The sequence below is a fragment of the Dasypus novemcinctus genome, chromosome 1, assembly GCF_030445035.2.
Source record: "Dasypus novemcinctus isolate mDasNov1 chromosome 1, mDasNov1.1.hap2, whole genome shotgun sequence".
Taxonomy (NCBI): Eukaryota; Metazoa; Chordata; class Mammalia; order Cingulata; family Dasypodidae; genus Dasypus; species Dasypus novemcinctus.
Genome location: NC_080673.1, coordinates 84,003,920 through 84,027,433, shown reverse-complemented (window position 1 = coordinate 84,027,433; position 23,514 = coordinate 84,003,920). Strand labels below are relative to the sequence as shown.

Sequence of the window (23,514 nt, the reverse complement as noted above, 5' to 3'; positions counted from 1 at the left end):
ATTGTTAGTAGACAGACTTTACAAGAAATGAAAGAACATATTTCTTCAGACAAAAAGAACACAATATGTAATAGAAAGATGGATCAACAGAGGGAAAAATTGCATTAGCATAGAATAATATTTAATACAATCTTTATTTCTTATTTTCATTTCTCCTAAAAGATAACTCTTTAAAAAATAAGAGTATCAAAGATAATGTGTTTGTAACACATATAAAAGTGAAATATATGAAAACAAATGCACAAGGGATGGAGGCAGGATTTGGAAATATACAGTTGTAAGGTTTTTGCATTGCACAAGAAGCATTGTAATATTTGAAGGAATACTTAGATGATTTTAAATGCATATTGAAAATTCTAGGACAACTACAAAAAAGTTAAGGAAAACATAAATATAATAAATCAATAAATGAGAGAGATGAATCAGAAAAAAATGTTCAATTGAACTTGAAAAGGCAGAAAAATGTGGGAAAATAATGAAGAACAAATGGAACAAATATTAAACCTTTAGCTAGATGGTAGATTTAGCCCAACCATATTAATAATTAACTTCAAATTGGAATGGTATAAATATCACAATGTCCTATTTGATAAAAAAGAACAAATCATATTAAGGTATATTAAGATATATAAAGGAAATAATTAAGGAAAAACCTTATTATCTATCTTGATTTAATGGGTATATAAAATACACTACACTCTTTTTGTGCCAAATGTTAATAAATTCAAAATACTAGAAACATAGAATTATGTTTTTAAACCATGACAAAATTAAGCTAAAATTAATTACAAAAATATCAGAAAACTAATCCAAATATTTAGAAAGTGAACATACTTCTAAATAATCCATAGGTAAAAGAAAAACTCTGAAGGGATTTAAAAAAAAATTGATACAAATGAAAAAGGAAATATATCAAAATAGTGGAAAGCAGTAAAAGCAGTACTTAAAGGGAAATGTATACATAGTAAGAGCTTATGTTAAAGAAGAACCAAAACTAGTAATTTAATCTTCTACTTGAAAAAAACTACACGAAAATGAAATTTAAACCAAATCAAGCAGAAGGAGGGAAATAATAAATGTTAGAGAAAAACAATAAAATTGAAAACAGAAAAAGAGTAAATAAAAATCAATAAAAATCAAAAGCTGGCCCTTTGAAAATGGCAATAAAATGGATAACTCTTTGGGGATTTTTGGTCAAGAAAATAGATAGACACAAATTGCCAATATCAGGAATGAACTAGGGACAATTCTACTGGTACAAGAGAGGTTAATAGTATACTTAAGGACTACCTCTAACAACTCCATGACCATAAATTAACTAAATGAGACTGATGAATTTCCTGAAAGACAAACAATCCATCAAAAAGAGAAGGATAATTTAAATAGTGTTATATCTTTTAAATAAATTGATACTTAAAAATAATCACAGAAACAAAATCTCAGGCTCAGATGACTATACTGACAATTTTTACTAAACATTTAAGGACATATAATAACAATTATACATAAACAATGTCTTTCAGAAAATAGAAAAATAAAAAACACTTTCCAACTTATTTTTGTAGTCTGCATTTACTGTAATTCCAAGTACATTATAAGGAAGTAAAATTAGGTATTAGTTCAATATCACTAATGAACATAAACACAAAAATCCTTAACAGGATATCAATTTGAACCCAGCTATATATTAAAATAATAGTATATCACAACAAAGTGGGTCTCATCCAAGGAATGCAAAGTTGATTTAGAATGTGGAAATCAATATAATTCACTATATTAACAGGTTATATAAGGAACTTGTAATGCCATATATAACTAATGTATAAAAAGCACTCATAAACTTCAAGATTACCCACGATAAAATCTCTCAGCAAATTAGGCATTGAAAGTAAATCGCTTAAATCAATAAACTACAACTATGACACTGTAATGAATGATGAGAAACCTTTTACTTTCTTCCCAAGATTAGGAATAAGGCGAAAGTGTTCTTTTACCCACTTTCGTTTAACATTTTATTATAAATGTTAACAGTTTTGATAAAGTAAGAAAAAGAAATAAAATGCCTAATTCCAGACATAGAAATGAAGCTGTCTCTATTCACAGAAGACATTGTCTATATAGGAATTCCCTAAAAATTTACAAACTTTAAGAAGAATCCAGATATTTTCATAACCTCAAAGTGTATTCCCTCTATATCAATAATTTTGTTGGTTTTAAGAAACACCACAGATATTTCATACTTTTCCCATCATGAAGTAGAGTTTAATTATCTTCCCCTTGAGTGTAGCCTGTACATTGTGAATTGCTTCTAATGAATTGAGCTTGGAAGGTGGAAAATATTAACTTTACAGTAGAGAAATCTGGAAGACACGACCTTAATAAAGATAGCAAGATTAATAAGATTAACATCATCAGTAATAAGTCATGCTGATATCATATACCTCATGATCTGATCCAATGATGTCTCTTCAGTGGTATACTACTGAGGTATACAAACCCAATATGAAGGACAGTCTGCAAAATACTTGAACTTATTGAAAGTGTCAAGTTCATGCAAAACAAGGAAAGGCTGTGAAACTGTCACAGACTGGAAGAGATCAAGGAAACATGATGACTAAATGCAAGGTAGCATACTGAATTTGATGCTAGAACATAAAAACGATATTAGTGAAAATTACAGTTAATATAAACAAAGTGTGTAATATATATTTTTTGTTTGGGGGCTGAACCCAGGACCGTGGATGTGGGAAGCAGGTGCTCAACTACTTGAATTATATCCACTACCTGTAATTTATTCAATAGCAATGCACTGATAATAATTTCTTAGTTTAGTAAAAGATATAATGGTCATGCAACTGGTTAATATTGGGGTAAGCTAGATATAGGATATACAGGAATTTTCTGCACTATATTTGTAACTGATGTGTAAATCTAAAATTATTTCAAAATACATGTTTTTTAAAGTCATAAAAAAGGAAAATACATACTACGCATCTATATTAAAAATCATTGCTAAATTTGTTAACTCTCCATACCTGATAAAATTCAAGAACTCACTGGAAATGTAGGACACAAACCTCTAACATTCAGGTGCTTATAAAAAGAAAGTAGAGAGATAATTTTATTTAATGACCATAAGTGTATTTGGAATTGCCATGTGCCTTTTGAGAAGACAGTAGAATTTAGTTAAAACAAACAAAAAAAAAATAACATAGCAATAAAATCAAAGGACTTATGGTGATTCTTACATGGTATTGAGTTTTTAAAATCTTTTCCCAAGGAAAAATTTTTTATGTTAACATACCTAATCAATATTCAAATATACTTGTAATATTGTAAAAATGTGAAATCATTTAAAATGTTTTAATAATAACTACATTCTGTGAGATGTTCCCCAACCTCAGAAATGGTCATCTCTTCATTAATATTCTCTTTTTCTTCTCTTTTTTTTTTTTAACAATATCAGTCTTAGAGACAGTTTCTTATAGTGACTCACACCATAAATATCTTAAGCCAAACAGCCTACTTTAATTTCAAATCCCATCATGTATTGACAGTGAAACCTTGGACATATCTCTTAGTCTCTCTAGATCCTACTATTTTCATTTCTGAATGGAGATGATGATGATGATGATGATGATAATGAGACAGAGCAGGAGAAGCAGAAGAAGCAGAGGAAGAAAAAGGAGAAGGAGAAAGAGAAGGAGAAGGAAAAATAATAAAATTAATATCTACCTCATAGAGTTGAAAGAGTGGATGATGAGGTGCATAACTTGCTTAGAAAAGTGTGTTGCACATAATGTTGTATAAAGGTTAATTGGCATCATTGAACTGTGTTCCTGAAGATAGTAATCACTTTATAAAGACTGCTTTTCAACTTTCCCATATCCTTTAGGTTAGATCCTTGAACTTCTTTATTTTTGTGAAAAGTGTACCATTATAAAAAGTATAATTTCTAGGTGTACCAATGGATGACTTTTGTTCCTATATTATCAATAAAAAATGTGGGTCTTATAGACTACAAAATATCATCACTTCATATTCCATCATTTCTGCAGTAACTATGATAATTTGTTATCTTTTTGTGTGTGCTTGAATAGTAAATTCAATAATATTTTATAATTTATACTGTAAATTTCTAAAGTCATGTTTTAGTATTTTGTATATTGCTGCAGTAAAATATACAAAATCATATACTTTTTTGTTTTAGAAATAATATAATTATTTTAATCACTTTTGAAGTTTCATGAAAGCTTAGGCAGTATAAAAGTATTAAGTAATAGATATGCCACCATATTTAGAAACTGAGCCAGTTTTGATTCCTTTACTTGGTATTAAATCAGTAATGGTTATAGTTTCAATTCCTTTCAATCATATGCATTTCCAGGTTGCTTACACATTAATTTTTCATTTCACTAACAGTTGGAAAATAAATAATTATTGCCAATAATAAATGACTTCTGGGTAGTTGTGAATTCAAATAACTAAAATATTAAAATTAGACATTTATATTCTACTAGATTTGGAACTAGACTCAATTATGTCATTCATACAACTTTCCCACCTTCATTTTCAATGTGTTGTGATTGTTAACACAAATCCTGTTTTAAGAAATTTTTAAAATGTCTTTTGAAAAATATTCCTAAATATTTGGTAATTTTGCACCAAGTTATGAATGTGGAAATTGGGAGTGTTGAAGACCGAATGATAATTCTACTTCTAGAAATTCACTGAAAGAAGATTAATTGTACTCTGCATTCTTAAACAGCCGATAATTTTTTCTCCGATATTCTTCAAATAACAGTAATGGAATGCTTGCTTCAAAATGCTTCTTTACTAGGAAATTATAGGTAAAATTATTAGTATATTAATAAACTCAGTTTTAAAACCTAAATCGATTTTATTATTTTTGCATGATATTCCTAAAGTGAATGTATTATCTCATCTCCAGGTAATTTCCTTCTTAATAAAGCCTGTACTTTGAGATTTGATCTATATTGCCCTCATAAACATACCTGGCATTACCTGTATACAATATAAACAAAATTTAAGTTATCAGCCATTCTGGTGAGTTAACTCTCCCTAGGGTCTTTATCCCTTAAGCAATTACATAAGTTATTTATGCACTCGTTTTATCAACAGTCACTTATTGAGAGCTCTTATATGCCATTTGCTATTCTTGCTGCTAGGGAAGCAGCAGTAAACCAAGCAAAATTCCTGCCCTAATGGACCCCACCTTCTATGAGTAAATGTTGACCCAGTTTAAATGTTTAGATCTTGCTAGTGTTTTTCCTTATTGTATGGAGGTATTATATATTTTGGAAAGCTAGTTAAAATTAAAATTGTTACTTGACTAAATATATTCATGAAAAATAAAGTTAAATGAGATGAATTGAAAGAAAATCCTAAGCATCAGTATGGGACACAGGATCAATATGTAGACCATGGCACCATCTCTGTTTTTGTCTCATTGCAACTGACTCACTAGAACTGTAATAAAATTTTTAGGGGAAAAAATCAAACAGGTAATTAAAAATGGTACATAATGTTCTTAAGTGTGATGTTTAATACAAACCCATTAAACTTGTTTTCCCTCTCATATTTTCCATCACCATCATCATCATTTTCTTGCATCATCATTGACATCACCATCATCATCAGGATATTCGTTGGTATTCTTATTGTACTCATTCAATGTTTATTGAATGCTTATTATGCTGTTAAGGTACTAGGAGCTATGTGTATAATAGGAACAGTCTTGCTCCCAATTCATCTAAGTAAATAGCTCCACAAGTCATCTGACTGATCAAAGCAAACATGAAAATATTTAAAACTTCCCATTGCTATCATACTCTGCATCTAACCTGTTAGTAAATTTGTCTTTTTTTTTGTCATTAGAGTGTATCCTGATCCCACCCTACAAACCACCATATCTCTCACCAATACTACTGAAATATCTACCCAACAGATTTCTTTGCTCCCCCTTCTTGTTCCTTACAGTCTATTCTCCACAAGCAGCTGAATGGATCCTTAAATTGTAAATCAGGTAAAGACACTCATAACTCTGGTCTCATCAAAGATATTACTATTATATTTAAATAGTTTTCAAATGCTGCTAAAACAAATTACCTCAAACTTAATGATTTAAAACAATACAAATTTATTACTTACATTCTGGAGTCAGAATTCCAAAATTGACCTCACTAGGCTAAAGTTAATCTAAGACTCTAGGGGAGAATCAGTTTCTTTGTCTTTCCAGCTTCCAGAGCTGTCTGCTTCCTTGGCTCAGGGCCTCTTTCCATCTTCAAAGCCAGCAATGGCTTATTAATTACTTTTCATGATGCATCACTCTGACACAGAATATTGCATCTACTTCTTCCACATTTAAGGGCCTTTGCAATTAAACTGAAACAACTCAAATAATCCAGGATAATCTCTTTATTTTACAGTCAAGTGATTAGCAATCTTAATTCCATCTGCAGTATGGTTCTCTTTGCCATATAACATAAGACATTCATAGGTTCTGGGTATTAGAGGACCGTTATTCTGCCAAACATACATATTTATTATATTTTCACATAATCTGCCTCTGGCCAGTTTTCCAATCTTCTGTTTTAATACTCTTCATCTCTCTGAAATCACTCAAGCAATGAAAGATTTCTTGTGGTTCCCTGAAAATGCCAATTAATTTGAATGGCAGGGTCTTTATACAGGCTTCCCTCCTTCCTTAAGCCATGCCTTCTTCTCCCAGATATAGGCATAAACCATTCCAAATTTCACTTGGCCAATGTCCTTGTTTCAAAAAGTCCTTTCCTGACCAACCTGTTTAATATAGTATAACCTGTCACTCCCTATCATTTTATCTTTGCTTTTTTTCATAAAATACCTGTACGTGTAGTTTATATTTTTGTCTGTGTCCCTCATGAGAATATAAATACTATGAAAACTGAGACTTAATATGCTTTGATTCACTTTGGTATTCTCAGCATCCTGAAGACTATTAGCAAGGCCACACAAATGTTTGTTATATAAATTGATGAATGTAAAAGACATATTAAGGTCTATGATAGACACTTAAAATTTGATACCTCATTTAATCCTCTCAATTTTCCAGTGAGGTAGTTTAACACCCATATTTGATAGCCAATTAAACTGTAGTTCATAGAAATTAACTTGCCTGAGATTATGCAGTTAGGAGCAAACCTGGGATATCTACTCATTTCTTTCTGACGTTCCACAGCAAAGTCTATACTAATCCACTACACTATCCTGCTTCACAGAGACATGAATAATGCTGATTTGTGCCTTAGAAGTGTTTATAATCTCATTGGAGGTATATGATACTTAATTTAAGTGTTTACATGAGGACATGTAAAAATTTATTAGAGAATGGAAGAAATAACACAGTGCCTACTACATAGTATGCTACCATATATATTTATTGAAGAAAGTTACATGCTTCAGGATTTCAGAAACATGGAAAGGCACTGAAAATTGGAGCCATCTGAGACATCTTCATTGAAGGGGAGAGTTTGAGCAGCACTGGAAGGAATCATGCATTTATCCACCACTCTCAATTTAGACTTTTCTGATTTGCATACTTTGAGTGTTTCTGAGATAGAGACCTTGTTTATGTCACTTTTAGGATGTTTTTAGTACCATAGTTCTCTACCCTGGCTGTATATTGCAATCACTTGGGAACTTTCTAAATACTTCCTCCTGGGTATCTCCACCAGTGATTCCAATTTAACTGACATCAGAATCTTTAAAAGTTCCCCTGGTGGTTTTAATGCGCAGCCGAGGTTGCAAGCCATAGCCACACTATGTATGTAGGCAAGAAAACTGGAGAAAGGCCAGGAGCTGCATCCAGGCAAGAAACGCTGAGATTTGCCAAATTAATGGTTGCTTTAAACTATCATTTTTTGAGGAAGTAGTATTTAAAAAGAAGCATTGTGCTGTCTTCAATCTAATTTCTGAATGTAATAAACATATAAACAATAAAATGAATAAGTATTCTACAAATCAGGATTATGTTAGGCTCATACATATCTTCCCTCTATTAAGCAATATAAATTAATGTGATTTTATGCAACTGCAATAATCTTTTCATGACCTCAAAATAAGGTACAACTTAATTCAAAATTATTTGTCTTCAAAAGTATTCAGAAACCATATGGTTCCCTTTGTTTTTCCTGGGTAGAAATTTTTCCATACTAGTTCTCATAGGATTAGTAATTTCATTTAAAGTCACAGATGAGCTATCAGTGAGGAAGTCTGAACAACCAAGAGCAGATATTATAAGAAATCTTAGGTCATCTTTCTTTTATCATTTATTTTGCGAGAGAATGACGCTTCTAAAATCTTTGTATATAAAATATAGCCAATGCAAACTGTTTCAGTTTCTTTAGCTGCTTGAGCAAAATACCATGCAATGGGTTGGCTTAAACAATGGGGATATTTTAGCTCACAGTTTTGAAGATAAGGGAAAACTTCAAATTAAGCACAAATCAAGACAATGCTTTCTTCCTAAAGAATGGTATTCTGAGGCTGGCTACTGGTGATCTTTGCTCCTGGATTTCTCTGTCGCATGGCAATGCACATAGTGGCCTCCCTTGGCTGCTACCTTCCCTTCTGGATTCCCTTGATCTTTAACTTCTTGCACTCTATGGCTTTCTCTATATAGATCTAAATTTCATTCTGCTTATAAAGTACTCTGTTAAGAGGATTAAGATCCACTCTGATTGAGGAGGTCCATACCTTAACTGCAGTAACCTCATCAAAAAATCCTACCTAAAATGGACTTGTACCCACAGGAATGGGTTAAGTTAAAGAACATGCTTTTCTCGGATCCATATAGCTCCAAACTATCTCATTCTACCCACCAGAGCCCCCCCCCCCCCAAACATGTTCTTTCTACATGTAAAGTGCATTCATTCTATCATAATATCCCAAAAGCTTAAATCATTTCAGAAATAATGATAAGTAAAAGAACCATCAAAATCTGTTATAGGCATGGACTGACCTGGAGCACAATCCTCTGCCTGTGGTCTTGTGAAACCTAGAAAACAGGTTGTCTGCTTCCAAACAAAGGAGGGATCAGCAAAGGAGAAACATTCCCATGCCAATGTGAGGTAATTAGAAGGAAAGCAGGAATCATGGGTCCTAAGCAGCTAAAAAAAACCCATGCAAAGTTCTGAGAGTCATCTATGGATCAATGTTCTGCCTTCCGGGCTTGATAGAGTACAGCCTTACCCTTTTTAAGCGCTTGCACAGCAGACGTGCTATCTCCAACCACTGGGTGAAGACCCCACCCTCTCTGAGCATCTCCGTGAACCCTAGGACAAAGGCCCCACCATCTAAGCACTGGGGTGTGGACAGCACTCTGCAAACCTCTGGGTCCAGGCCTCCTCCCTCCAAGAACTGGGGTGGCTGGCAGACTCTCCACAAACGCTGAGGCATCGACCTCACCATCTCTGAGCAATGGGTTTGCAGCACTTTTCCTCAACAACAGGGCACAAGGCCTGTTCACTCTAACTGCTGAGGCAGATGACCTGCCCTCTCCAATTTCAGGAGATCCAACCTTTTTACATACATGGGTGGGCCTGTTTTCTTGATACGAGGAGGTCTCTTCACTACAGAAATTGACTTCAATGGTTCTGGTCAATTTTCCCTTCTTTGTCCCTTTCAGTTCAGAATGGCGTTAGTTCTGCTCATACAAATTATGGAAAAACACTCTTTAGCTTTGCATGTAGTTCATAGAGGTCCAAAACGGTCGATGGAAGGACTTTCCATAGATACTTCTTGCATAACGTCATTTACACTCCTGACTTCTACTGAAATGGCTGACAGGTTCCATGTTCAGTTAAATTCTTATGTGAAGCCCTATTATTCATGGACTTGGTTTCTGGAAACTCAGGGAGGTTCCTGATAGAATCAGTTATGAAACCACTTTTAGAGCATATTATCTGAATAGGCTCAAAATTTTCTAAACTATCAGTTGCTGGTTTCTTTGTGCCCAGGAGTTCAGTTCTCAGATTTTCCCTTTCCTCTTGCATTTCATTATATGCTGCAAAGAGAAACCAGGGTGCACCTTCCAAACTTAGCTTGGAAATCTCCTTAGCTAAATATCCAGGTTCAGCACTTTTAAGTTCTGCCTTCTGTCTGACATTGGAATGCAATTTTGTCAAGTTTACTGCCACTTTAAAACAAGGATAACCTTTCCTCCGATTTCCAATAGCACATGTATTATTTCCTTCTAAGGCATAGCTGAAGCTTCCCTTAACATCCATATTTCTACCAACATTCTGTTCATGATGAATTATGTGTTCTCTAATATAAACTTTCTCTACAGGTCTCACTTGTATTTGAGCCTTCACAATTCTTCTAGCCTCTACCCATTACCTAATTCCAAAGCAATTTCCACATTTGTGTTATTTGTTGTAGCAGGACCCCACTCTGTTTCCTGGCCTGTTGAAGCAAAGATCATGCAATAGGTTGGCTTAAATAATGGATTTTCTTTTTAGCTCACTGTTTTGAGTATAATGAAAAAGTCCAAGTCAAGATGATGCATTCCTCCTGAAGACTGGCATTCTGGGGCTAGCTGCTGGTGAACCTTGGTCCTGGGCTCTTCTGTCACATGGCAATACAACTGTGAACTCTCCTGCCCTTTCCCTTCTCTTCCAGACTCTTGCTTCCCCATGGTTTTCTCTCTCTGTCTGAATTTCATTCTATTTATGAATGACTCGAGTAATAGTTATCCTGTTAATCCATCCTGATTGAGGCATGTCATACCATAACTGAAGTAACCTCATCAAAAATTCCTATTTATGGATTCATACCTCCAGGAATGGATTAAGTTTAAGAATGTGTTTTTCTGGGGTACATACAGCTTCAAACAATCACAAAACTATTTTCACCAACTCTCTCTTCTTTAAATAGTAATAATTTTCCTTTAAATTCAGATATACTGAATGGTGGAATACAAGTAACTTAATTTTTACTATGATTGTATTTAAATAATTTTAAACACTGATATAATTCTTCTTTCACTAACTAACAAATCAATGAACATATCTAAGAGAAAAAGAAGCAAAGAAAGCTTGTTTTATCAAATAGACTGAAGGCTATAATAATGAAAGTAATCATAAAGTCCTGATATAATTCATATCTGAATTTAGTCAGCATTTAGAAACCAAATAATATAGCAATAGCTCTAAATTAGTATGAATCCTTATGCTTCTATTGCCTGCAAAATTTAAGAGTAAAACAATTCTTAAATCCATGATTTACTTAAGAAATATTTTGTCCTTTTTTATTTATATAGATTTGCTTTTCCTATTGTATTGATAATTCTCTGTTCTTTATTTAACTCCTCAGATGAGTGAGCTGCAATGTCAGTGAAACGGTCTGTGTTGAAGGGGAATTACAATTGAATGCATAATCAAAAACCATGAATAAAAATTTCATTGTAAATGAAGACCAAAGAAAGGCAGAGCAAAGGGACAAGAAATTTCAGGGTTTACACAAGCATAAACTTTCTGTGCATTTTCAATTTAATTTTTTGTGAATATTAAGAATTTACTTTAAGCAGCAAATTATTGCACATGACATTTTTACTGAAAAAGCAGGAATGAAATTATGATTGAAATCATCAACTGGAATTTAAAATTAAATAGTAATAACCATGGCCGAAAATTGAGAAACAATAAAGGAAAAAGCAGCACTGCAGTTTTGGGGGATATACAACTAACTAGTTATCAATATAATTGAAAACTTGGTTGCTGTAACAAAGAAGAAAAAAAAAAAAAAGGACATTTTGAGATTAAACCAGTAGTGCAGAAACCAGTCAATGGCTTCGAGCGGCTGCTCTGTGCATGCTGTTAGGAATTGATGTGGACTTCACAAACACAACTTAGAGAGGGACTCAGCCGACTGAATGAATACTTTGCCTCCTTTTCATTCTGTTCCTTCTTTTCTCCCATTGCCTCATCAAGTAATCAGCCAACTATTTACCGCTGCATTTCAGGCTGTATTGTTTACCCCTCTATTATTCAGTTGTGGCCTTCCAGGCACTTGACTAACTTATGAATAATAATGGCTGTAAGTATTATACTGAAAATTAAAGAAAAGATTGTGACATTGTCTTTGTTGTTTGCTTTTCACTTTCTAACAAAGAAAGGTAAGTTGGTTTTTCATTTCCAAGTTTAATTAATCTTGAGAATAACCTAAAAACCTAATAAAATGAGTTGAAGAATTTATGAGCAGTAAACTGGAGGTGAAAATAAGCATATTTGGTTTGAAACTTTTTACTTTTTCCCTATCATTTTCTCTCTTATTTCATTCTTTCACTCTATTATCCTTTTCTCTTTGCACTCATTTCTTTCTTTCTTTACCAATTCCTGTTCTCCCAGACAACTCAAGTGCCTTGTTTTATCACAGGGGTGAGAGTGATCGCAGTCACAGGAAAAATGACTGGCACTTGGATGTGGGATAGTGGATGGCCAGGGATGTTAAGAGGGTCAGTGCTGATTGTCTATGCTATCTTTGTGAATATTCCTTCTGTAGTGGAAGCACAGAATATGTGGAAAGTACTTATATGAATTTTCTTACAGTTTAAGAAGGTTAGTATTTTCAGTAAGAAAGTTCTGATAGAATTAGAAAGGATAGAAAATGTTTAAAATTATTATAAGGAGAGTTTCCATTAATAAATAGCAATTTAAATAATTATACTTCATTTTAGAAGAAAATAAGTTCTTTTCATATTATTTCCTTGGTAACAACATTAAACCAAAATATTAAAGGCTAAATTTAACATTCTCTTGTAAGGCACATAAATGCAATTATTTTCCTAAAATTACTATTGATTACATAAAAATCATTTCATAAAAGGTCATTTAAAATTGGTCATGCTCATTATTCAGGAGTGTATTTTTCTGATTTGAATTGAAATGAGCATTTCTTATTATGACATATATAGAATGAAACATTGTGAATTATTAAAATCTCATTTTTAAAAGAAATATTGAAAAATAAACATTAGTCTGAAAAAGAATTTTAAATATACATGTGTGTATGTATGTGTGTGTATATATATATATATAAATAAAATGAATTAGAATCCTGTTTCCCAAAGTTTTTAAGAAATTTTATCGACAGACACTTGAAACTTTCTTACTTTCTATAGGAAGTTTGTTAGCGATTACTAATCTACTGAAAATACATTGTGTCCTTTATTTTTAGAAACAGCAAAAGTATGTTGACAGAGGTAGAAATATGCTCAGCTATGGGGGGAAAAAAAACCTTTTTGGCCTCCCTTTGCAAATACAAGTACCAGAAAAATATATTGCAAAGTCATTAGCTGAGTTTTGGAGGAAGAGTGTTTACTGAGCTGTCAGAATCTTTTTGCATTTTCCATGTTTGCATATAATTAGGATTAGTGGTTGGTACTCCACTACTGATCTTGTCAAGCAGTAGGAAACTTGAAGATGGGAGCAGAGAGATGGAAGGATTTTTGTTTCAGGGTCATCTTCATAGGAGCCCAGCATTATTCACTACTGATAAACAAACACGTTTCAGTTCCAATTCCAATTCTAAGTGCTTACTTTCCCAGTTGTGTGCCTAGGGACAGATGGTCAGTAAACCCCACCATTTATGATGTACTTATGACTGTCTCCTATTCTTGCACTTACCAAAAAGATCAGGAATTCATATAGATGACCCTGGTAACAGTTCACTGAAAATCACTATCTCCATCTCATTGACAGGCACTCATAAGCAATTTTTATTGGGGAAAACTTACTGCATATTAACTGCAACTCTTAGGTATAGTTCTGTCTTTTGGAGATTACAGAAATATATGCTACTCCATCCAGCTGACATATTACCTAATATTTGATGGTAATATGTTCCTCTCTTTAAATCACTCCCATAAACATGTTTTTAAAATTCACCACCATCTATTACAGTTATTACCGATGATTATAATAATAAAAAGTTGTGTGTAAGGAAATGAGCATATTTTATAAAATACAGATATGTATAAGAGTAAAATCAAACAATGTGAGATACTTGTTTTCAAATACTTTACATAAATAGCAGTGAATAAATGAAGCAAATATGACACTGCGGTCGCCCCTCGGGCTGAAGTGTGGTTTGCTGGCCTGGGGGGGAGCGGCCGCGGTAGGCCTAATTCCTAGCCGCTGCCCCCATAATAGGGTGGCTGGTCGGACTCACCGCCACCCCTGAAGGGAGCTCGGCATGGGCGCAGAGTGCCCTCGGGTCTCCCCTTCTCGGCAGCCATGCTTCCGCGGCCGCCCCTCCTCCCGGATGGCGCCACACGATGCCTTATGAGGCAACACCCTTCTTCTTCTTTCTCCCTGCACAGGCGCAGGGCGGAAAATTCCAGTCTGCCCTTTTCCTCCCCCCCCACCCCTCCCCGACAGCAGCAACAGCCAGGCGCAAGGCAGGAAACTCAAGTCTGCCCTCTACCCCAGCAACAGCAGCCACCAATCCCTAAACCCTGCCACTTCCCCCAGCAACAGCGACAGCCAATCCCTAACCACCACCCCTCCCCCGTCCAGTACCTCCCACTGACCTTTCTCCGGCAGCCAATCAGAACAGGGTGTGGCTTCGACCAATCAGCCTTCCCCAGCTCCTATAAAACTGTTGCCTCTCCCTCAATAAAGTTGGACTTGCGTGTTTACCTTGTCTCCGTGGTAGTTCTGCCGTGTGCCCTCCAGTTCTGAGAGCCCCCGACAAGGGCCTGGCCTCCCTTGTCCCCAGTTCGTCGCCTGCTTCTCTGGGTGACCCCCTCGTCGCCGGCTTCGCCGGGTGACCCCGTCAGCCGAACTGCGCAACCCCTGTGAGACCGACCCCTCGCTTGCTGCCGGACCAACCCCTCGTCCCAAGTGGGACCGACCCCTCGTCCCAAGCGGGACTGACCCCTCGTCCGAGGCTGGACCGACCCCTCGTCCGCAGCCAGACCCCACCTCGACCGACCGAGCCAGCCGCCGCATGACACAAGGTTAATAACTGTTCAATCTAAGTGATGGTCATATAGAGTTTTATTAAATTATTCCATCTTTTAATATATTAGAAAAATAATTTCTTTTTAATACTTTGGAAGAATGATGATTTCCAAGTAGCAACAGTTCATTCAAGATACAACAAATTTTTTAAATTAAAAACTAATTAAAATAAGTGTACACAGTAATTTTGGTATTCCAAAAGTTTAGCATTTTTCTCATTATATGGTCCAGATAATTATTGTAGATGTGGTCTGTCCAGTACATGGTCTTGACAGGTGACATGATACTATTAGTTCCCTTGTTCTCTATACTATCTTTTTATTAAAGGAGCCTAAATCTATCACTTAAAATTTTGACACACATTCATATGCTACTAATTTACATTAAACTTAAATCTATCACTTTCTATAGTACATACACATACACATATATGTTTAATATACATATTGCAGTCTGATGCTGAATATTTTACATTCAACTTCTGCAGAGAACATTTAGTTACACAATTATGTTGTCCTTATGAAGGTAAAATGATTATCTCTAAACCCAGTTTGTTATTCTTTTTGCTATGGTCTACTGTTCTAGCTTGTTAGGATCACTTTTTATCCTAATGATTTCATCGAAATAACTTACTGTTGCTCTTAGCTCTGAAAATCTGGTATATATAACTTCTTTGGTTTCATCCAAGTTTAGATGTAAAACTATGAAGAGGTGCTAACTTCTAGTTAATGCAATGCATTGCTCTACAAACAAACAGGCTTTTTTATAAGAAACAAAAATGACAAGATCACTGAGGGAAAGAGACTTGGATATGCCATCCAAAAGCTATCTAATAATAGGTTATTAACAATGAGTTATCCAAATGAAGCAACAATGGCTTATTAAGCATTGCCTGTTGAAAATATTATTATTTCAGACCTAAATAGGTATAAATAATTTCATATAAAACACACAAGCATTTGCTACACACATGATGTAATATAGCATTTCCAATAGAGGATGTTCCACACATTTGTGTTTCCCATCTTCTCCACCAGATTTGGTTTATATAATTTCTATGAATTTCTTTGTAGTTTTACCAAAAAACTTTGTATCTCTAAACTTCCTATATGCATATACTACTTTTCTTATTTTAACATTTATGGTATACTGCAGTCTATATATTTTTCTGCAGCTTGCTTTGCATACATTTTTATTAAAATATGTCCTATGTATATGCAAATAGGTAACATCAACGGCTCCCCTCTAGCTAACACTAGTCTACAGCTGTTGGTGTTGAGCAACAAAGGTCATGTTCTCAATATCCCTTAAGAAGACCAACCAATGGTAATTTGATAACATGCCATACTTTCCACTCTGGAAATAGCAAAATTTTATCCTGATTGTTTTAGCATGTATTCTGGTTACAATATAGCATCTCTGACCTGAAGTGTTCACACAGCATTCTATCAGAAGGATTACCAAAGTTTCATCTACTAGGATGGCATCCCACATAACATCTACTCAGACTAAGGAACCTACTTTATGGAAAGTGTAATATTGCAGTGGGTACATTACCATGGAGTCCATTAATCCCAGCATTTAATCCAGATGTTTCCATCCTGAAAGAGCACTGGGATGGCATCTTAAGAATAAATCAGACAAAACAATTTGGAAATTACATGCTGTGAGGCTGGAACACCATTCTTCCTGATGCAATATATTCCTTAAATCAAAGGGCATAGCAGGAATCTGCTACTCCAGCATGTAGAAAAAAATGACCTGGGAACAAAGGGTTGAAGTAAGAGTAATCCTGCTCATGGGGAGTGAGTCACCCCCAGCATTTCATGTGAGAAACTGAAGTTTCCACAATTTTTTTCTCTGTGAACCTAAGCGTCATACCTCCCAGAAAATGAATGCTTTTACCAAGGAACATTAAACTTCCCACTGATATTACAGCTATGCCAGTTTTCTGGCCATTTTGGGCTCCTTGTGCCAATAGAATGGTAGACACCAAAAGTTATTCTGGCAAGAGTCATTGGCCCTAATTATTATGAGGTTGTAGGACTGATGGTAAATAATAAGTACAGGTCAAATATGCTTAACACTCATGATATATAAGCAGAATCTCTTAGGATACCCATACTCAGTTTTAAATAGATGAAGAATTAAAGCAATCTTGGAATGACAAGGTAATTGAATCTAGAGTCTTATTGCTGAAGGTCTTTGTCACCTTGTCAGGCAAGAGCCTTAGGCCAGCTTAAGTGCTAGTTCAGGCATTGGGGAAAGGGGGAATAGTTTGTAGAACTGATATCATGTATGACCTTAGGGTAATCTTTAGCACTGGAATAGGGGCTGTAGTATATTCTACTATATTACAGTTTTTCCAGAAATTGCATTGATCTGAAATCCTGGAGAAACCATGCAAGCAGAATAAAAAGAGAAGGGATCTGAAGGCAAGGGTGGATTATAGTGGACATTACTATATGTGTCAAACATAGATGTTTAATAGTCTGGTGCTCTCTTTCCCAAGCTGCTGTAAGTGTTGATTCACAGCTTTCCCATATCCAGAGAATTGCCCATCCTGAATAGAATCCTCCTCATTCAGTAGTTATTCATTACTAAAGGGCAGTTTACAGCCAGTGACTAGCAGCACAAAAGGCTGGCCCCTATGTCTTAAGATGGAACCAAGTATGGGTTCAAGTCAGGCTCCAAATCCCCATGGGATCAGGGTGAAGCTTGCCCTGTCCTGCTTCTTACTTTCTCCTGCTATGTCTATTACCTCAATAACTCACTTCCATAAGAAGCCCATCTTAGTCCCTGTTTCTAGGTGACCCATCTCAAGACACAGTAATGCAATATCATCACCTTTTCTACCTATCTACAGTTTAATGTGTTAGTACTATTGTCTAGTCTCAGCAAAATTTCTAAGTATTTGAGCTGGGCAGCATCCTAAGCAACACTAAATATTCTCAAAATTTTTATCATTAATATTGGTGCCATGGTAGAAACATTTACTTTAAATTTAGGAAGGAGGTAAAAATGACCAATATAACAGCTTTCATAAAAAGTCTACTGAAATTCTATTCAGCACATTCAGCAGAGAAAATATAAAATTATAATGTTTGAAAAGAAAAATAAAGGTGATAACAATCATTGTTTTAATGTTAGAAAAGGGAGAATAGAAACAGTAATTATTTGGACTTAACAATAACCCTGAAATGCAAGAAAATCTATAGAATACAAAAATAGAATCAGAAAGTTCAAGATTGTGTGGGATATTATCCACATTTTAAGTTCATGTCTATGTACCAGAAACATATTGTATTAGTCAGCCAAAGAGGTGCTGATGTAAAATACCAGAAATTGGTTGGTTTCTATAAAGGGTATTTATTTGAGGTAGGAGCTTACAGATATCAGGCCATAAAGTATAAGTTACTTCCCTCACCAAAGTCTATTTTCACATATTGGAACAAGATGGCTGCTGACGTCTGCCAGGGTTCAGGCTTCCTGGGTTCCTCTGGGCTCAGCGCCTCTATTTTCTCAACAAGGTCAGCTGTAGACTATCAGGTGAATGGCTCTGTCTCTCTCCCTGGAGCTCCAGTTTCAGCATCAAAGTTCAACATCAAAACTCCAACATTAAAAGCCCTCACACTTGTCCTTTGCCATGCTTTTTATCTATGAGTCCTCACCCACCAAAGGATGGAAACTCAACGCCCTACTGGCACAAGAGGTTTATATAATTACTTAATCAAGTGAACCTTTGAATCTGATATAATCTAATTGCCAGAGGAAAGGACCAGTTTACAAACATAATCCAGTATTCCTTTTTGGAATTCATCAATAATATCAAACTGCTACACATATATTTTAAAAATTAAAAAAAATAAAATAAATGTAAGAACTAAAATGGTGAAACCTTAGCTTTTAGAAGGATGAGGGCTCCTATTCCAGGCAGATGGACTATCAAGAATAAGGTCCTGATGTGTCTGGAGCAGTGTAAGTACATGAAGAATTTCAGGGATTTATGGCATTCTTTTCACAGGTAACACCTGAATGAAATTACAAAATTCTGATTTTCCTCCTAGCTGCTATCTAATTAATCCCTCTATCTCTTTTCTATCTCTCTACTTTTCCTGGCAAGCATTTCGTCCTATGGTTAATTTCCTATGCCTACATTTTCTACTACCTTTATGATTCTGAGTCCCTTTAGTCAATTTCTTTCCAATAAATCTAGTGGTCACATCCTTTATCTCAAATATAATATTTAAATTAGGCAATTGTACTTTTCAGCAACTTTAACCTTTAAATTATACAGAATTATGTATTGTCAAGCATCTATTCCTTGAAATTCTGACTTCAATTTCTACCATAGAATGTTTTGCCTACTCTCCTACCGCCCAGGAAAAGGAGGCATGCAATTATGAGGGACATCACTCTGTAATGTATCAACAGTGTTTTTCTGAGTTCCAGGCTGTCTCTATTGTGCATATTGTCCACCAATTGAGCAATTGACCTTAGCCAGATGCTAAGCTAAGCATATACTCTCTCCTAGCTAATATGATCACTAATTTCCTTACTAAATGTAACTGTCTTTTACCTATATGCTAGTTTTTCTCTTTGATCACTTTTAAATATTTGTTGAACAAACACATGATTATTATCAGCAGTATCTCTCTTCTCTTTCAGAATGCAGTCTATTGATAGAATAAAATTTAAAATCCATTACTTTCTTCCTATTCTTCTTCTCTATATGCAATTTTATTCAATTTTTTAATGAATTAAATCCAACATCTTTTTCCAGCTTTCATAAACGACTGTATCAGTTTTTTTTAATACTTGAGCAATATTTCCCAGTAGTCCTCAAAAGATACTGCAGGCCACACTTAATTCCACTTTTACCAGTGATAAAACCAGGATTTTATTCATTTTATTTACCTTCTCTGTTTTGGATTATACAGAAAATATCTTCCTCTTCTACAAAGAATTTTCTGGTAAGTAAGTGTAACACATGGTCCTTCTTTGAAGTATATGACATTTAAAATCATCATCTAATATTTTACGTCTATTATTTCATATGTCTTTATGCTTCTTTTGCTGTCTATCTTTTTAAAAAGTTACATGTTACTTCTTTTGTACCCTCCCCAACACTATAAATATTGTATGTATGATACACACTTAATGACTGCTTTTTGATTAATTGGTTGAATTGTTGCTCTCAATCCTATTTCCTTATTGCTAAATCAGAAATAGAAATATAAGTTTTTAATTTTTTTTCAGGTTCACATTGGAAAATAGTTGTGGTCAGAGTATTTGTATTAATGATCATGAACAAATGGCTTGGTTTTGGATCTTGTTTTTGTGGACTTTTAAATGTATGATTCTAAGGAAGTTATCCTTTCTTGGCCTCCATTTCCCCATCTTTAAGACAACTCATTGGTAGAAATAATACTTGTATTTATAGAGCACTTAATATATTTCAGAATTTGCCTAACAGTGGAAGTTTTAAATATGGTTTGATTTATTAAGAAATTTCTGAAGCTGTCTTTTAACTTGTAATTAGTATTCTATCAAAATTCTTAGCTGATCAGTATAAAAATAAAGATATGTAATATGTACAATACACTCTTTTTAAATAACCAGGGCTGTGGATCAGAATTAAAATATTGGATCAGGAAAGTGGGTTGTTTTGTTACCTAATTCTAAAAGTCTAGTACAAGCCATTGTAGAATGAGAGAAGGCCATATTATTTAGACACTGCAATTTAGAAAGCAAACTATGAAGAGTTCTAAATTCCCACTTCTGGCCAAACTTTAGAATCAATTTATTCATATTAAGATTGATTATTAAAATCCAACGTGGCCCATATTTTGACTATTTCTGAATATTACATATAATTTGCTAAGTCTATTTGTACTACAGTTAACTGTTTAAAACCTGGAAAGAAAGCTTGTCAGCAAATAATTATAGAGTAAGTATTTTTCAGGCTTTAATAAATAAGACATGAACATGTATACATATTTTAAGAACATTATGGCTACAAAAAGTTGATTATGGAACCTCAGTAATAAGACAAGTTGAAAAGGAAGCATAAAACAGCATAAAGCAGGTGGTTCACAATCATTAAATGCATGGACTACAACAGCGATTCACTCTGAATGGTAGGTAGGGTGCCGAATGTCTTGATAAACATTACATTCATCTAGTGCTCCATTCAGAATTATCTAGTTCTCTACTTCATAACATTTTTTTTTCCCCTGAGAGTAATTGTAGGCACCCAGGATGAGATAAGTGGAAAGGAAAACAAAAGTCCCCATAGATACAAGTGTTAGGAAAACACTTGGAAAATAATTTTAAAGTAAAATTAGTGTCTATGGTAAAATCAGTGGCTTAATATTTATTCTTATTGTTTTCTTTTTGTAAGAAGACAGAGATGCTTTATTACATGGCTCCATCAGTCATCAGTGATGAAATCCTAAGCCCATGCAAAGGGATGGGAACATTTGCGCCTTACATGGACTATTCCTTCTTTAGCAATGCAATCAGTTAGACAGGGCAATGAGTGGGTACTTGGCTTCCCTACCCTTGGGTAAGCTCTGAGATCCCAGCTGGGAGAAATAAAAGCATGGAGAGCTGGAGAAAGGAGTGCTCAGGCATCTGTAAGCTCCATGTTCTGCAACTGGTCTTCCAGGGTGACATCACTTGCAGCCACTTTTATTTTCTGCCCTCATGCTGCTGCTTCTGCTTCTTTGATGGCTCCTGGTTGAGAGGTACAGACTTCACAAAGGGGATCAGTTCTTGGAGACCTGGCTGCATGAACTCCTTCAACTTCTTAGGCACCGGTGATGCCTGGTAGTTCTCCAGGATGGCCCAGATAGTACGAGTAGGGGCACACATTGTAGCATTGGGCAGATGGACAAATTCCATTTTGTCCATCATCTTTCCTGTCTGCCTGCAGTGGATTTGGAGCTGGCGAGCCTGATAGGTGGTGCAGTTAGAACAGGAGACCAACTTTCAGAATGCTCCCAAGGCTGGAAACAGCCCTCCAGGTCAAGCTTCTTATTGTCAGTATGACTCAAAGAGCCTGAGATGATGTTTACATTGTGATAGGGGATCCCCGAAGACTGGTAGAACTTCTCTGCTGTGGTAATCATCTCTTCAAACATCTCTCATGGCTAGTCATGTGTTGATGAGTAGACAATTTGTTCAGTGCTCTCAAACTATAGACTCAAAAGGTGTCCCAGATGTCGTGGCCATGGGAGCCCACCTCGTGGTGAAAACAGGTGGACAAGCCAGCATAATTGATGGGCAGATCCTTTAGCTGTGGCCACTCATCCTGATATAGTGTGGCAATAAGCTGTTCTGAGGTGGTGAGAAGGTATTTCTCTTCATAGGAGTTGTCATCAGACTTTACACTGCCTTTGACAATCACCTTACAAAGTTCTTCATCAAACTGGCTGAGTTATAACACCTCCCTCCTCATGAAAAATGGGGTATAAATGGGAGTGTAGCCCTAACTTCACAAGGTGCAAATGGCATACCGGATGAGTGCCTGTTCCAGGAATACCAGGACCCCCTTCAGGAAGCACCCTTGACTCCCAGCTACCGTGGCTCCCTTTCTGCCTGAAAGCCCACATGTGAGTATTTCTTCCTGACTTTGCAATCACTCCATATACTTTCTACTTTGTTGTTCACATCCTCATCATTACTGATGGGCACAGAGGGTTGCAGAAGGTTTCTGATATCCCATAGTTTCTCAAACCTCTCTGCTTCCAACTTTAAAGGCTGAGCATCAATTGAGGATGGCTTCATCGATGAGGGGTTGGACTTTTTAAATCTGTGATACTTTCAAGCTAGCTAAGGCATCTGCAGTGTGGTCATCAACATTCAGTGCATTCTCTGGAATTGATTCTTTTTCTCTCACTGGCTCTTTTTTCTTCATTTTTCCTCCAATTGTGTACTGCACAGGTTCTTCAGCTTGTCAAGTTGCCCAAAATCGTCGCCAGGCGTTTTCTGCCTTCACCATTTGGTTCACTAGTCCCGGTCCCTGAATCAATTTTCCTAAGTCTCTTGGATGAGTACTGGGTCCCCTCCTTTATCCACCTGAAGCAAATCCAGATCAAGCACCATCTTTCCTTCTTCCCGGACTACACTAAGGGAAATGAGGTTCGTATCACAAAAACCAGCCTGTGACTGATGCATTGCTTATGTTTATTCTTAGAGTTACCAAGAATTAATACATTGCCATGAACATTTTTGAAACATCATAAATATCTAGAAGTTCTGGCTTTCCTAGAAAGAGTAAGCTTGCTGTTGGCAAGATAAATCATAAAGTGAGAAATTTATCAATAATGTAAACAACAATAAGCATCCTAGTTCTGGCTTAATTAATATCCAAATGGGGAATGTTGTTTAGGGAGTAACATAAACTGAAGGAAAAGAAGTGAATAGAATAATAATAATGCAAGTTATTTAAAATAATAATAAATAGATAAAGATAAAATGTAGT

The 23,514-nt window shown here is 35.2% G+C and overlaps 1 pseudogene; it reads right to left on the bottom strand.

The window, feature by feature from the left end:
• Window positions 1-21,654: 21,654 nt before the first annotated feature.
• On the bottom strand, window positions 21,655-23,135 carry LOC101443533 (serine--tRNA ligase, cytoplasmic-like; annotated as a pseudogene).
• Window positions 23,136-23,514: the final 379 nt, after the last annotated feature.